General features: G+C 46.2%; 1 long non-coding RNA gene across 4 annotated transcripts; it reads left to right on the plus strand.

Annotated features, from left to right (window-relative positions):
- The first annotated feature begins 3,324 nt into the window (after nucleotides 1–3,324).
- On the plus strand, nucleotides 3,325–16,827 carry LOC140621938 (uncharacterized). 4 transcript variants are annotated; one of them, XR_012021681.1, is made up of 6 exons: nucleotides 3,325–3,445; nucleotides 3,668–3,848; nucleotides 4,650–4,702; nucleotides 8,774–8,897; nucleotides 11,409–11,524; nucleotides 15,673–16,161. It is a non-coding gene; the product is annotated as an uncharacterized lncRNA (long non-coding RNA). The 4 variants fall into 4 exon arrangements; XR_012021680.1 differs by lacking the exon at nucleotides 3,325–3,445 and adding an exon at nucleotides 16,673–16,827 and having other exon boundaries at nucleotides 3,455–3,848; nucleotides 15,673–15,840; XR_012021679.1 differs by lacking the exon at nucleotides 3,325–3,445 and having other exon boundaries at nucleotides 3,455–3,848.

A 16,827-nucleotide genomic window follows, 5' to 3' on the forward strand; every position in this document is an offset into this window, starting at 1 on the left:
CAGGATTCCTAAATCTTCTTGTGAAGGGAAATTTGTAGGGGCGCAGGGAGAGATGGACAACCTGGAAATGGTCTAGAGAAATAAAGATTCCCCAAATGAGCAAAAGTATGACAGAAATCTGAAATGAAGATCCTTTCATGTATCTACTGTAGGTTCCCCAGCATTCGAGGTGCTTTGATAATGATAAAAGAGAGATAAAGGTGAGCAGCTGGACGAGCAGAGGGCTGACTCCAGGTGGCCCCTCATCCTGCTCTTCGAGAGCTATGAACTCAGGGAGGCTGCCTCCCTCTCCAGTCCCTATATCCTCATCTCAAAGCAAGGACACTAATAGGGACCCTCCTGTGGATGCCAGGAGGATGGACTGAAGCCAGCTTTGGGAAGGATTCAGCATGTGGGGATCCTTGGCAGATGTTGGCTATTATTACTCAGTGGTTGTTGTAGTTACTGTGTCAAGAAGAGGGTAATTTCTGGGTGATTTCCTTATGTTCCTTTACTTTCATGAGTCAGCTAGTCTAGGATACCCATGGAGCTTTGACAATTGTTCCCAAATAACTGGCAAGTTCTGGACAGTGGAAGACCCAGGGAACATGCTCTGACATGGAAACATGTGTTCAAGATAAGCCTGGTTCCAATAGGTCACAACTTATTCAACCCACTTTGCCCCAGTGTCCGGTCTGCCTGTCAACCAGATGCAAGAGGCAAGAACACAGGGCTGTGGCCCCAGGCAGTAAGGTGAGTCCTTCAACAATAGGATCCGCCCCCTCCCTCTTACTATGGCTATGGGCCTTTTATGTTGGCTTCATCTTACTATGGGATGTAGCAGCAATAGTGCCTGTGGAACAGGCTCTGATGTCCTACTGCTGCAGGTCTGTCCCCGAGCCATCCTGCTCAGCTGCCTGGACACATTCCAGAAGCACCATGGTTGCCTCGCTGTGCTTGTCAGGATGGCTGCTCCCTGTATCACACAAAGGATGGCCCTTCCTGAGACGGAGGGTAACTTCTATACAAAAACCATGCATGACAGTCTCTGCAACTGGCACACTGAGCATCTATGACTTGCCTCCTGGCTCATTCCAGAAAGGACCTAGTGTGTGTGGTCCATGAGTTCTGAAGGCTGGGACACATGGCCTGAGTGAAGGTCAGTGCTGGGTCACCTTCGAGTCAGGCAATGGGATGACCACCCCCTTCTCCCTCAGTGGACCACTAAGGGTATTGTGGTCTGACACCCACCAGGTTGTCCAGGGTGCCCCCTAAGACACCATCCTAGTCAGAAGGCAAAGTCTAGGCACAGAAATTATTAAAACAAAAAAAAAAACCTGGCCTAGCATCTGTCAGAAATGAGCCCCCCAGAACTCTCTGGTGACCTGTTCCCATGAGCTTGGCCACACCCAGCTGGAGTCAGAGAAATGATCTGCTACACTCAGAAACCATCACATGATTTAAAATCCAAAAACTATTAAACTCCCACGGAATTCTGTGTTGGAAGAAACTGAATCAATTCAATCTGTCCCTTTCGGTTATGAAATGTTAGCTTTATATTTCTTTTATGTCATTTTGTTGGACTATTTTCTTGGACAGCTGGGAAGGCTTCAGGGAAAAGTGACTATTGTTGCCTGTTCGTTTTTATCTCACTTTCTTCCTCTAAGGCTTTGGGCAAGAGTTAGCTTACTCAGTGTATCCCAAAATATGAAGGGTTCAGGTTTGTGGGAATAAATAGCTCAATGCCAGTTATTAACCCCCCTAGTACACCCTCTCTCCCAGACCATGCCCTGCCCATCACCCACATGCACACCATACACAGAACTGTGCTCAAACGTTCAGAGCCCTCAAGCCTCCTCACTGCAATTTGACTTCTATAGTGAACTGTTTTCTTCTTCTGTAGCAACTTGAAGAGGTCTCTGGCCAATTTTGAAGGTGTTTGTTAGCAAATATGTTGTGTTATTATAGCCTGGCTAACAAATTCCATTTTGGCATAATGCACGCCATGGCTAAGAGAATTTAGGAACTCTAACAGGATCGATGAAGACACAAAGTCTCTTATTTGGGTGTTTTGAAAAAGTAGGTACAGATTTCTGAATGGCTTCACATGAAAAACAACATTGTAAAACCAGAAAAGCCCCAGAGGATCTCAGTCTTGGGGTACACTTTCATTCCCCACTGAGGTGAGGCGCCCACGCCATGCCAGCATGGATGTGGTCAAGGGGCAATGGAAACAATCACAGAATGACCCCGACCCTAGTGGAACTTTCCCTCTAGGAAAATACGGGAGGCCCCTTGTCTCTTATTGGCTGCCCTTCTAGTCCTGCCAACACTACACAACCTCTGCTCTCTTGCACCGCCAGCTGCCAGTGTTGGCACAAAGTTGGCTTGCAAAGGCCCCAGGACCCCACAGTCCGCAGCCATCGCCCTGCACTGAGCCCCGATGTGGTGCTAGTTTTCACACCATCACTGGGTGCCAAGTGACAGCATGGACGAGCCCCTCCCGCAGGCTCCCACAGCCACTGACGGGGAACAATGTGCACTCTTGGGTTGCCATCCATGGTGTGAGTGGCCATATAGCAGAGTGGCACTGCCAACATGGGGATGGGGATGGGGATCACTGCTGAAGATAGACAAGCAAAGAGAATCTCTCGGGGCCAGCTGATTGGCCATAGTGGTGGATAGAACGGTGAAACGTTTCATCAAACACACTGCCCTCTGCGAAGTGTGAAGATCAGCCTGGCACCGGCTCCTCTTTCTAATGCCAGGTTACAACCTGCAGATCCCTGGAAAAACCGACATCAGGATGGTGGTCTTTAACTCGTGGCTTAGTGTTATTTTTATTTTAACTAACACACATGATGATAAAAATAATACTAAACCATGAGCTAAAGAAAACCAACACTGATCGATTCCTTCAGTGATAAAAAAAAAATCTTACTTCTTTTCTTTTTAAAGATTTTATTTATTTATTCATGAGACACAGAGAGAGAGAAAGAGGCAGAGACACAGGCAGAGGGAGAAGCAGGCCCCATGAAGGAAGCCTGATGTGGGACTTGATCCCCTGCCTCCAGGATCATGCCCTGGGCTGAAGGCATCGCTAAACAAACCACTGAGACACCTGGGCTGCCCTAGGTTTTTTTGTTTTGTTTTGTTTTTGTTTTTTGTTTTTTGTTTTTTGTTTTTTTTAATGCCAAATATAGTATTCTTTGGAGAAAAGTTCTGTTTCAAGTTTTGGTGTCTCTGCCCTACTATTGCCCAGGGCTTGTGTTCACCTTTGTCCTTCCTTTGTTCTCATCTCCTGAGTCAGATGATGGACAAGACAGCTCATGACCTCGAATCAGCCAGAGAAAGAGCTGAAGGGCCCAGCATGAAGTCTCTGTTCCCAAGAGGTGGTGTGGTACCTGGGGATCATTATGACAACATACACCACCTAGGGGGCCCTCTATGGATGACAGCTCCTCCTGTGAGCCACCCTTCTCCCTTCCCAGCATGGGTCTCGACACCCTGTGCCTCTTTGCTCCTGTTTTTCTCCTATTATCAGAATCTTGTCTAGATGCTTGAGCCCCAAACACACTTCTCTACAGCCCTGGCCCCTCTGCCCATCCTAGCGATGCAGGAAAGAAGGCAGAAAAGAAACAAGAGAAGCCAAAGCCATTGGCTTTCATGTATTTCTTCTTCTCTTTAGAGTTCATAAATCTGAAGTTTATCTAAAGTTTTCCAGTGTTTTCAAATTTGGCACCCCAGCAGCAACAGCCCATGAACACCAGCTCTGCAGACTCATGTACACACTTGATAAGATTCGCCCTGGAGCTATGCTGCCAGTAGTCACCGGAGCTGATGCGCGGAGCCCAGAAGATCCGTTGTCTGTAAGCAGGAAATGTCTCTCTGAGCTTTTCGTTTTTACAAAATTTAGTTTAATAAGAATGGGTTAAGCAAATAGCACCAACATATTAATAATAGATTAGTAATAATGTAGTAATAGAAACAATGTAATATAAAATTTAATATATGATGGTATATTAATGACAAATACAATATAAAATTTCTAAATTCAGACAATTTCTGAGAAGAAAAGACTCCTAGCAAGAGATAATATAGGCTCTGTTCTTATGGGTATCAAATGAACTTATCAGAGTGGAGCATCAAGTATGTCCAAATACTTACTGAAGCCTTGTTTTTATTTTTAAGTGAACTAAGTGAATTCAAAGAGTCCGGGAAAGATTAAATTATTTTTTAAATAATTTAAATTTTTAACTGATTCAGGGTTCATTTGAAATTCTGTAGGCCGGAGGGGGGGAAATGCACTTTTAATAGGTTTGTTTACTGACGAAATAAAAGGCAGATGGTCTCCTGTGGTTTCTGTTAGAAACTTCTTGGAGCTCCCTGAGGAAGGGGGAAGTTATAATTTAACCACATTTGGATGAAAGGCAAACAATCGACCTTAAAGAGCAAAGCCACCTCTCTGGGCCTCCTGCCTGTCTCTCCCAGGCAGGAGTGACTGCATTGCTCCCCGGGAGGACTTTTCTGGGCCAGGGGCTCAGAGCCAGGGAAAGCCCTTCTTGGGCCCCGAAGCCACACCAGCCAGGGAAAGCTGGTGAGACGGGGCGGAGAAAGGCCCATGAGACGAGCAAAGGTTACGGTAGTCACCAAGCTGACTTGATTTTCAGAAAAATGAAGAGGAAACCCACTATTTTCCACAAGGGCCCTGCACTGCAGACAGGTGAGTATGCCTCTGGCTCAGAGCCGGGCCGAGGGCCGACATCGGAGGGAGCCCCTGCCGGGTCCTTGCTCCAGCCAGCCCTGTCACCCTCCCCCTGGGTCCCTGTCCCGCTGTCCTAGGACAAGGACCTCCTCTCTGGCTTTCCCTTGGTTGCTCTATTCTGAGAAACGTTTGGAGGGGGCCTGGTGCCCCGAATCACGGTGAACTTTGTCTCAGACAAAAACAGGCCCCAGCTAGTGTGATAAAAATGTTTCTGAAATAGATAGTTGTGATGGCTGCACACCACTGTGAATGGGACTTACACCACTGCATGGCACACTTAACAGTGGTTATGATGGCAGATCACGTATACATAAAGCCACAATGACATGATATATATAATATATATTACATAGAATATATGAACTGTATATAATACATAAACAATAATATTGTATATCTTAGATATTATTCATAATACATAAATTATATATAAATATACAGAATGTTATATATTATTATATATCATATACAATTACAGCATATAATTATAATTATTATATATGATTATATATATAAACATAACTACAATAAAAATGTTCTTAAGGTTCACCTGGGTGGCTCAGTGGTTGAGCGTCTGCCTTCCGCTCAAGCAGTGATCCCGGGGTCCCAGGATCGAGTCCCACATTAGGCTCCCTGCAGGGAGCCTGCTTCTCCCCCTGCTTGTGTCTCTGCCTCTCTCTCTGTGTCTCTCATGAATGAATAATTAAAATATTTTTTTAAAATGTTCTTAATTAGTAGGCCACAGCAACAAGATGGTCCATTGAGCAAAATGAGAAATTTACAAGAAGTGAAAAAATAAAAACTCAGAAATGAGCTGCTCCCTTCTGAGAAAGGTATGCACCCTTTTTGAGAATAAGCCAGTATCTTGCTTGCACATCAAAAAAAGAATAAATTAGACATCAAATAAACCACAATTTAAAAAAAAAAAAGACCATTTTCTAACCAGGTTTTGTTCCCTTGAGAATCGTAAGAGTTGTCAGCATTCCTTAAGATGACAAATCTTTTTCCCCTTAATTAGCATCTCTGCAAACTGCCCCCAAACAGATGGCTCTAAAGCCAGCTGCATAGAGTATTTTTTCTTTTATGGAAAAACAAACAAAAGGAAGAAAATCAACAACAGTAAGACGTGAGCCTATTAAATTGCACTGAATTTTATTTCCAGTTCAATTGATAATGTATTCTCTAGCTTCAAAATAATCAGAGGGCCCGCAGCATCACGTCATGTCTGAGTCCTGGGTGGTAGCTGGGGCTTACTGCACGCACTGCTGAGTTCCCAATTTCAAAAGCGGTCAAGGCAATGCTCGATATTTTATTTCCTGACTTTTTTTTTTTTTTTTACCCGATTACACTAAAATGCACCCAGGATATTTCCTCCTAAACGTGCACATGTAATAATTCTCCACGATTTGCGATCCAATAGCAGACTCCATGCAGTTAGAAGGAGGCAGCCAGTGCCTATTTCAAGGTAGAGCTCAACATCCAAACGCGATAATGTGTTTCTGGCCAGAAGGTTATAAGGCAGAGATGCATTTTAAATAAGTGGATTCCTCAGAAAACCTTGTCTCTAAGCGTGTAGACAGATTCCGGAATTGGTTTAAATTTAGCTTCGGCGGCTTATATTCAGGGGAACTGACTAGGAGCCAGGCACAGTTCTCACTGGATTTTCACACCCGTCCCATTAGGTACGTGACATTATGATCCCCACTTCACCCATAACAATGGGGGCACACTTACATCATTTGCTCAAAGTCACCAGGCCAGTGAGCGGGAGGAGGGATGATTGCTAACTTTGAAGTGCTGTCCACCACCAGGCTGTGCTGCCTGGCTGCATGGATTGTTACTTGGCAGATTATGCCTGCCTGCAAGTTCTTGAATCTTCTCTGATTTACTTTGGGTTTTTCAAATCCACTAGGGCTTTACCTCCCATAGGTATTTATGTTTTTAAATATGACATTATATAACATTATAATGATATTATAAAATAATGTCATATATTACATATTCTAGATTATATTATGTTATTTATTTTATATTACATATTAATATATTTTCATTTTTCGTGGTTTCAACATGATCAAAGTAAGTCCCATTATGCATACTATTTCAGAAGGGCCTGCTGAGCTTTGTCATTGTTTATTCTGTTTTGCTTTGGTCATAAACAATTTATTAACCTCTTATGTCTTTCAAAGTATGAATGTATGACTTTGCTTAGGTCTTTATTTTATTCTAGAGCATTCCTTGTATTTGAAGGGAAAGCACTTAACTGTCCTGGCATACATGAAAATAGTCTCATCTTTATCCTTTGGGGGTCTTACCTGGAAATACCACTTTTGCCTACCCCCTTCTTCACCTTAGCAAGTATATCTAGTGGACTGACTGTCCATGAGCAGGTAGGATATATCCATTTTATTTATATAACAATAAAACACCAGTACTTACACTTTTGAAATCCAAACCCTTGGACACCCTTCAATTGACAACTCAGAACATCTCCCCTCGGAGCTTCTAAATTAGACACTGCCCAACTCCTGACAAAGCCTCATTGTGTCTGTCACTTGCTAATGTGAGAAAGACAGAGGGGTATGCAGGGACATGCCGCCCATTCATCCCATGAGGTTCTGGAAGCTTTGCACTGACCTACAAGGTTGGGAAGCAGCACAGTCAGATGACATGAGCTCATCTCCCTAGGGGTAAGCCTCACAGACTGCAGACTACAGTTTAGTAATATACTCTCAGTTCTATTCGTTAAAAAACAGTGTCTCTCCTGGGCCAGACTTCCTCTTCCCCTGGCTGCCTACCTAAAACTAGCAAGGGAAGTTTGGCCAGTGTGAGTATCTAAGGCATCAACCAGAGAAGGTCTCATGGATAGTGTAGACCTGCCCTACTCAGGTTCAGGCATATCCTCTCCTGCTTTGCCTGGCCCCCAGGCTGGACTTGTTTTCTCAACTGGAAGCTGGGACCCCAAGATTCAGGTGTGGGCTCTTGATGGACAGGCACCCTGACAGAGCCTCCTCCCTGCATGGTCCTGGGCTGTGGTACCTGCATGGCCTCACTGGAGGATGCTCTCCTCTGGGCCAGACCTGGTCTCAGGATTTCCAGTTACTAGTCTAGGCTGACATATCAAGGAAGAAAAGGGACTCTTTGCCATGCTCTTTGCTCAGTGCTCATATGTCCCTTGGAATCCTTGTGGAGAGACATGGATTGTCTAGACAAGATGAGGAACCTTGTGTCCATCCATGGCACATCTATGCGGCCCCTGTCTACACCAATCTGAATATGACCTAACAATTAGAAATCCATTAAACGGTACTATCTGTAGATTTGCTTTTGCTATCAAGAAATTCTGAACCAAATCTAATGTTCAGTAGAAGCTCTCTGATCCTTTATTTGTAATATCCTCACCTTACCCCCTCCTGTGGTGGATCTTGAACTTCTGTGTTCATCTGAGTGGTTCAGCTTCATTTATCTGTTCCCTTTTCTTTTTAAAGCTTTGTTTAAGGGGAGGAGGGTGTGAGGAGCAGAGAGAGAGAAAGAGAGAGAGAGAGACCTAAGCAGACTCCACACTGAGCCCCACATGGGACTCAACAGGGATCATTCCTATGGCCCTGAGATCAGACCTGAGCCAAAACCAGATGTCAGATGCTTAATCAAAGGAGACACCCAAGTGCCCTTCATTTATCTTTTCTTATAAAAGAACTCAGGTCTTTTGGAAAACGAACCAAAGAAAAAAATTTTAAGTAAAATCTCAAGTCACTTCCTTTTTCAAGATTTAAAGGTAAATTACAATTTTGCCCGTGTATCAGGCATGAAGGAGTTAATGAATGAGCTGCAGCAGCACAACAGAGCTGTAGGCTTTTTCAACGTGAGAGGAATAGGGATGCTTCCCCTGGTTCTGGAAAAGAGCCGCCTTCCACGTGGGTGTCCTGTGGGCGGGGTTTCTCTGGTTTATTCCATAGGATCCGACTCTTCAAAGCTCATTATTCATTAATTTGTTCATTTCTTCCGTTAACCACCTTACATAATGTATAGTCTAAACGTGAACAGAGAAGCGTGCTTCCAGAAATTGGAACAAAGTCCTGGGAAAGCAGAAAGAACTGGCTTAGACACGGGATTTTGATTCTCGAATGGACGTTGGTGAGGAACAACACAGGAGGTAGGAGGTGGCATATGCCGAAGGGACAGGGACGAGAAGGCGTGGGATGTGTGTGGGCTGAGACCCCAGTGCTGGGGACCCAGCTGGCTTCCCAGGCACGTGGCCTCTGCAGTCGCCGGGCCTGAGGCACAGAAGGCCCCTGTTCCTGGTGTCACCCTCTTGACAGCCCTCATTTCTTGAAGTGGTCCCGCACCCTAATTTCGCAGCGAGCCCCATCCATGAGGTAGCCGGGGACAGGGGTGCTTGAGGAGCCGCGGACACCTGGAGGGGCGCGGTGGCCGGCCGGGCGCTGGGGGCTCGGGGACCGGGTCCGTGCACCTGCCCAGCGCCCCCCGCCCCTGCCCTCCGCGCCGGGCCAGACCCCCTTCACCCTCCGCTCCGCGGGCCCCTGGGGCTCGGGGCCACCGTCCCGGCTTCTGCACCCCAGGCCTGGGCGCAGATGTGGACCCTGGGGTCGCGGTAAGTCCCCGTCCGCGTGGCCGACAGCGCTCCATCCCGCCTCCCCCGGGCTTCCCTTCACCGCACCTGCAGCCCCCGCCCCCGCCCCCGCCCCCGCCCGCACCGCCTCCCTGCCTCCTCCTAAAGGACCGTCCTTCCCTTCCCTTCCTTGGCCCCCAGCAGTCGCGGGCCACCGGCCACCTTACGGGGGAGGCGGCCGGGCTGTGGGGACGACCCCGGGGACGACCCCGCCCCCCCTACGGGTCTTCGCGGGGCTGCACCCTGTGCCGCCTCCTGCCTCCCGCGCCTGAACTCCTCCCTCTTCTGGAATCTTCTGCATCCGTTGATAAGCCAGTTCTGCTTCCTCTGATGGGAATAGATGAATGCGCACGTGCAGACGCAACCCTCTTCCCTGCCAACTTCTCCGGCCTGGTGGGCCTCTCCTTCCTTGAACTGGCCGACTGTCACTCTCCGAAACCCACCCCTGTCTACACTGGCGCTCTCCTCCCAGCTGCTTTATTCCGCAGCTCTTGGTCACAGCTCAAGAGTCGCGGGTCAGCAGCCAGTGAGCCAAGCATGATGCTGTCTGACTCCAGAGCAAGACAGGAGACACCCAACTAAGGAAGTGGTCCGCAAACATGCTCCCCGCCCACTTCCTTTTTCACCTGCTGAAGCTTTATTTTTGCTGTGGCTGATTGCATTGCTGTTCACCAAATATTCCTTCTCCTGGCCCTTCTCCGTGTTGGGCATGCACTTTCGAGTTGTTTGGGTTGCTAGAAGGTGAGCCGGCACCATGCAAGTGGCAGCTTCGTATCGTATGCCACGGCACGGCTCTGCTCAGTGCTGGCGATCCTGTCCTCCACCATGAGCAAAACCTGTCCCAGGGGCCAGTGATCCAGAATGAGGAAACACCAGGACAGAACTGACCCCAACAGTCTGGAGCCAAGCGCACTCAAGCCCCGCAAATGTCAGCCAACTCACTCTTCCTTAAGCAAGAAAAAGCATTTGCTCCCAGAAGCCATTGATACTTGGGTTTCCCTGATGCACAACATTATCTCAGCAAAGCCTGACTAATCCACCCTCCCACGTGTTGGTGTGACCAGCGAGCAGTAAAGTATATCCATAGGGCTTACAGGAAAAATTGAAAGAGAAAATGCTAAGACCTTAGAAAATTCACAGATTAAGTCAGCTTTTAGTGAGAGCTGTGCTTATAGACAAAAACTTCCAAATTTACTTTCCTAAAAACATGCACCTAACTGGCTGAGGCATAAATCCCCTCCTGAAGACAGTCCGGAAGACCTTGTTTCCTCCTCCTTGTTTCCACACAGAAGGAGCTCTGTGGGAGTACCAGTCCTGCCCCCAGACCCACCCGTCCTCATTCCACCCCAAGGGAGGTGACCCCATTTCTGGTACCAGTGAACTTGAGAGGAGAAACTGGGTAGCCTAAGAAGGACCTTTTTTTCTCCTTTGCTAACTTTCTGCCTGTCTGAATGAAGTACGTAATCGGGTCTATTCTCTCTACCCTGCTATAAAAGGTCTCCCCCAGGGAAGAAAACTTAGTGACCAGGTGAATGTATAAGTAGAATTAAGGTGTGTTACATTCAATAAAAATCATATTTTATTGTTTAAGAAAGGTTATAGGGTATCAAAAAGTAAAAATATAAAATAAAAGTAAAGTACATCACTGACCAATACCAGAGGGGAAAAAAAAAAACACTTCAAAGATTCAGAAATAGCTTTTCATTGTTCCATCTCATGGAAACTTGATTTGATTTAGTCGATTTTGAAAAAAGGGACACATTGTAAATTTACACCAGTTGCAATGATATTATAATGTGCCAAAATCCTTTAAAATATTTCATCTTTAAAAAAGTATAATTCATAAAAAAATCAAAAAAGGGTTTTTGGTAATAAGGTTTGGTCCCCAGTGGCTGGACCCCTACATTATTTCCCAACTGATTCCCAATTCAGGGAGGAAAAGCAAGGATATTAATTACTGGTCCTCTAAGATTTTCAACCTAAAATAATTTACTGTGACACAACTTAGAATAATATAAAAATTATGTCTGGCAGGGAGCAAACTACTGGGCTTGAGTCTAAGATCCACGAAGGGGTGAGCAAGACATGTCCTGTATTCATGCACCACCCACCATGGACCAGCATGGAGCATATGTCTCAAAGACCCTAAGGTAAAGCAGGTTTCCACGGTAGGATGTGAAACAGGCTAAGCTATAGAAAACTGCCGTAAGTCAACTCAGCATGTGGCCACTCATCCTTCTGTGTTGAAGCACAGATCAATCTTAGCATAAATAACAGTTGGGACCTTGAAGAGAACTGTCAATAGTTCTTAACAGTTAATGGTACTGAACTCCTGCCAGAGATGGGAAAAAAAAATGTCTGCCATTCAGACATACATGGTGAATTCAAAACACAGCCTCTTGCTGAGACGACTAGTAACAGTAATGAGCCATGGAAGTTTCTGGAAAAGGCCCATCAAAACAGCTGACAAAGGGGGACGGAGCTTAACGAATGAATTACTAGTTATTACTACCAATTTTCTAGGCTTTCCCCAAGGTTATCATCTCCAGCTGCACCTTCCAGCTTCCACATAATGAAATTTGGGGGAGGATGGAGACTCCATACAGTGAGAAGTTTTTCTAAGAAGGTTCTGGAACATGTCTCACTGGCTCTGTGCAGAGGGGACTTTCCTCATCAGAGCCAACCTTCTAGGAAACCACGTATCCAGCAGTCTATACAGTGATTTTTAACAAAACTCTATAAAGTAATGAAAAGTTGCTTTCTCACTTGTATCATAGATAAATATTATATAAATAATTATAGATAGTCATTGATCTATTTAGAAAAACCAGTTAGGCACATCAAATTTCTACAATTCTAGTCAGCAGTGAAGCTTCACATTGTAGTTATTTCTATGCTCCTATCTAAGCAATTGTGTTTTAGTTGTTGGAAACATCTGTTAAATAGTTCAGAGACCTCCTTTACTGTCTTCTCTGATCAGGAGTCTGTGAATCACTTATGTAAAGAGCCGTCCTGCTAAAACCCTGTCTAAGTAGAGTCAGAATGGCAAACAAGACTCCTACTACAATTAAATGCTGCCAGAACTGGGGAGAGAAACCAATTCTTATCCACTCACTTATTTGGATAAGGATTTCCTAATCTACCGGGTGGTCACCTTGGAAAATTACAGGCTGGCCAGTGAAGGAATGAACAATGGAGAGATGGGGCTTAATGAAGCGTCCATGGGGACGTCACTCTCAGAGTTGACTTGTGAGAGATTCCATAGCGAACCTTGCTGGATGGATACACAGGGGCAGGCAGAGGGATCCTAGGGACCAGGGAAAAGGATTTTAGAAGCAAAACCCCATGCCCCAAGCCTTCCTTGGACCCCTAGAAATCTAAGCATTTAGATGAGCTCCGTCTCTGATAACTCCATAATGAGTCAGTTGATGAGAAGTATTCCAACAGGTTTCCAGGGAACATCATAACCAAGTGGTTTTGTGCAGATGATGAAGAACAACTTTTTATCTCTTTGGAAGTAAGAGAAGTGAGACTAGAATACATTTTCTATTTTCATGTTATACTATTGAAAACATAAATACCGAAAGAGAGGGGGAAGAAAAAGAGGGAGTCAGGAAGGAAGGAAAGAGTTTTACGTATCTATAGATAGAGACCAGATTCTGCTGCTGGGAGTGTAAATCAGGAGACCTAAAATGTATACACCTTCTGATCCAGTAATATTATTTCTAGGAACTTCTCCTAAGGAAATAGTCATAAATATTAAGCTTAGAAATCACCTAAATAACCAATATGAAGGGGAAAGTTAGTACATAATTTACTTTGCAGTTCCTGGCAATTATTATCATAAAGGATCTATAATAATATGGAGGCTTTTTATGAAATTCAGAGGGACACACAACTGTAAGCGTGTTACACTTTTAACTGTGGAAATGGACAGTAAAAAACTCAAAGGAAATATATTGATAGCAATGAAATCCTGAGGGATTTTTAAATTTTCCTTTGTGTAGATTTCTGGTTTGCCAAATTTTCTTCAAAGAGGAGACCCTACTTTCTTTATTATTATTATTATTATTATTATTATTATTTATTTATTTATTTTTATTGGTGTTCAATTTGCCAACATATAGAATAACACCCAGTGCTCATCCCATCAAGTGCCCCCCTCGGTGCCCGTCACCCAGTCACCCCCACCCCCTGCCCACCTCCCTTTCTACCACCCCTTGTTTGTTTCCCAGAGTTAGGAGTCTCTCATGTTCTGGAGGAGACCCTACTTTCATAACCTCCATGTATGGGAGAACTCTAAGATGTCCCTCCTCATCCCCGGGACTGTGAGCTATGCTGGCCACGATTGTGGAGGTTACATGGTGAAAGGGATTTTGCAGCCATAATGAAGTTTCCTAATCAGTTGAGAAGGGAGGTTATCCAGGCAGATCTCATCTAGTAGGGAAGCCCTGAAGAGCCCCGAGTTTTCTCTGGCTGGTGGCAGAAGGGGTGGTCAGAACAATCAAAGCATGAAAGGACACCACCCCTGGCTGCTGGCTGAGGGGATGGAGTGGCTGCATTAACTACATCTTTTATTGTTGGGGTGCTGATGCCTTGCCGACCCTGGAGGGACCACCCTCCCAGAATTAGACAGTTCCTAAAGACAGTAGATAATTCATCTGAAGAGCACCTTCTAAATGCAAACCAACTGATCCAGAGCCCAAAGCCCAACATCTTCTGTTGGATTCTTACACTCTAGGCCACTGCCCACCTGCCCTAATCACCCCAGGGCCAGACACAGGACAGCTCCTGACAGCCCCTATGCCCCTGAGTCCTGAAATGATTCAAACTAGCCAATCCTGAGCGTGCTTGCCCTGCGTCTCTTGTTCCTTCCATTGGAAGCCACAATAAAGGCTCTGTGCCACTCTCCGCCCCCACCCCCCCCCTCCGCCTCCTGGCTGACCCTGCTGCTTCCCTGTGTGGCCTTCCCTGTGTGCTGTGGGCACACCCTTGCCTCTAGGGAACCATGAGAAACAAGCTGCTTTTCGATGGAAATCATCTCCTGCTCAGATGGCCTGATTGAACCTCAAATTTTCTATTAATACACTGTATTTTAACACAGCAAGGAACTGAATTCGACCAACACCCAGCGGAGCCTGGAAAGGCCTTCTTACCTGCCTGGCCACAGATCAGAGTCTTGTTGGGCCAATGCCTTGATTTCAGCCAGCTGGTCACTGAGCAAAGAACCTGGCCCAGAATGTGAACTGGTGCAGCCACTCTAGAAAACTGTGTGGAGGTTCCTCAAAGAGTTAAAAATAGACCTGCCCTATGACCCAGCAATTGCACTGCTGGGGATTTACCCCAAAGATTCAGATGCAATGAAATGCTGGGATACCTGCACCCCGATGTTTCTAGCAGCAATGTCCACAATAGCCAAACTATGGAAGGAGCCTCGGTGTCCATCGAAAGATGAATGGATAAAGAAGATGTGGTTTATGTATACAATGGAATATTTCTCAGCCATTAGAAACGACAAATACCCACCATTTGCTTCGACGTGGATGGAACTGGAGGGTATTATGCTGAGTGAAGTAAGTCAATCAGAGAAGGACAAACATTATATGGTCTCATTCATTTGGGGAATATAAATAATAGTGAAAGGGAATAGAAGGGAAGGGAGAAGAAGTGTGTGGGAAATATCAGAAAGCGAGACAGAACATGAAGACTCCTAACTCTGGGAAACGAACTAGGGGTGGTGGAAGGGGAGGAGGGCGGGGGGTGGGGGTGACTGGGTGGCGGGCACTGACGGGGGCACTTGACGGGATGAGCACTGGGTGTTATTCTATATGTTGGCAAATTGAACACCAATAAAAAATAAATTTATAAAAAAAAATAAAGAAGACATACAGATATCCAATGGAAAAAAAAAAAAAAGAACCTGGCCCAGGCTGCCTAGATTTCTGAGCTAGAAAACAGGGAGGTAATAATGCAGTATTGGTTTTTTTTAATTAAATTGAATTTATTTATATCAAGGAATCTCTACACCCAACATGGGGCTCAAACTCAGGACCACAAGATCAAGTGTCACACGCTCCTCCAACGGAGCCAGCCAGGTGCCCCGGGGTATTGTTTAAAGATCTGAAGTTTGTGGTAATTTATCACACGGCACACAAAACTAACGCAATATTTATAAAGATTAAAGCTGCATGGATGCAGTCATAGATTATTTGTAGGCTGCTTTAAATGCACATACAATTTACATTCGGGATAGTTCCTCCAATCCAGACAAATCTTACTATCTTGTTTACATTCTCAGGACACAAGGAGCATGTTAATTCTGGCTTTTAACAGACTTCAAAATCACAAAAAACAGTCACCGAAACCCTGAGCAGAGGTCAGCCTGTCCTATTTGCGTGTCTCCACTTGGCGTATTAAAGCTGCAGGGTTGCCAGGCTGGGATGCACATCCGGGGTTCTTCACCAAGGTACCAGTTACTCACCTGTTTCACCCCAAGACACCTAAGCCAGCTGGAGATGCCCCGTCCCCACTCCGGCCCTCGGTGACATCTCACCGCAGAGGCTGGCACACCAAGGGCCGCGGCCACCCCCGCCACCCTCACTCGTTAGCGCAGACCCAGGGAGACACCTGCGGGGTCATGGGCCAGCTGACGTGGACACAGGATGTGTCACTGACTCCATCAGAACAACAGTCCCATCTCTGGAAGCATCAAGAATTGTGCCTTCTTGAAAATTCACCCATATTGACAAATTGTTGTTTCCAATCTTGGGTTATGCTACAGATATCAAATTTTAAAAGCAAATTCTAAGATTCAATGAATGGCTATCACACGCCCCTCGTATCTCAGGTGCTGGGATGGGCTGGTGTCAGTTAGCTTGGGTGTGGCCCCTTCTCCCTTCACACCAGTGACCTCCTCAACCTCTTCCTGGTCTGCAAGTGCTCTGTTCGGGAAGATCAGAATCCAGCACCAACCCCCCGCCCCAGGGGAAGGCAGGCCCCAGATGAGGGCCTCCAGGGTCTGGGGCTCCAGGGCTCCAGGGTCTGGGTCTCAGTGGCTGGGCAGCCCTGGCTGGATTGAAACACCTGCTGTTGTTCTAACTCCCCTCCCCCACACTAATTGTCATTACTTAACCTAAATGGGCCCGAGACCCTACAGAGCAACCACTGCCAGGCTCCCTGCGGGCCTCAGCTGCTGCCAGGCCGCGTCCTGCTCCTGCCTGCACGCTGGCCACCTGCAGGGGCGGCCGGCAGGGCCCAGGTGTTCCCTGTACCATGCTGCCCTCTGTCCTTCGTCACAGGCACTCACTGACAAGACCCAGAGCGGTCCGCTGTGCTGGGGACCCCGGGCTGCCTGGCTCCCAGACCTGCTGGAGCAAAGACGGGCTGTGATTTGATCATGTGGTTGGGGGAGACCCACAATCTTCCATTGGTTACTCCACACCATGTGTCCTGC

Source organism: Canis lupus, chromosome 31, assembly GCF_048164855.1.
Source record: "Canis lupus baileyi chromosome 31, mCanLup2.hap1, whole genome shotgun sequence".
In the NCBI taxonomy this organism is placed as follows: Eukaryota; Metazoa; Chordata; class Mammalia; order Carnivora; family Canidae; genus Canis; species Canis lupus.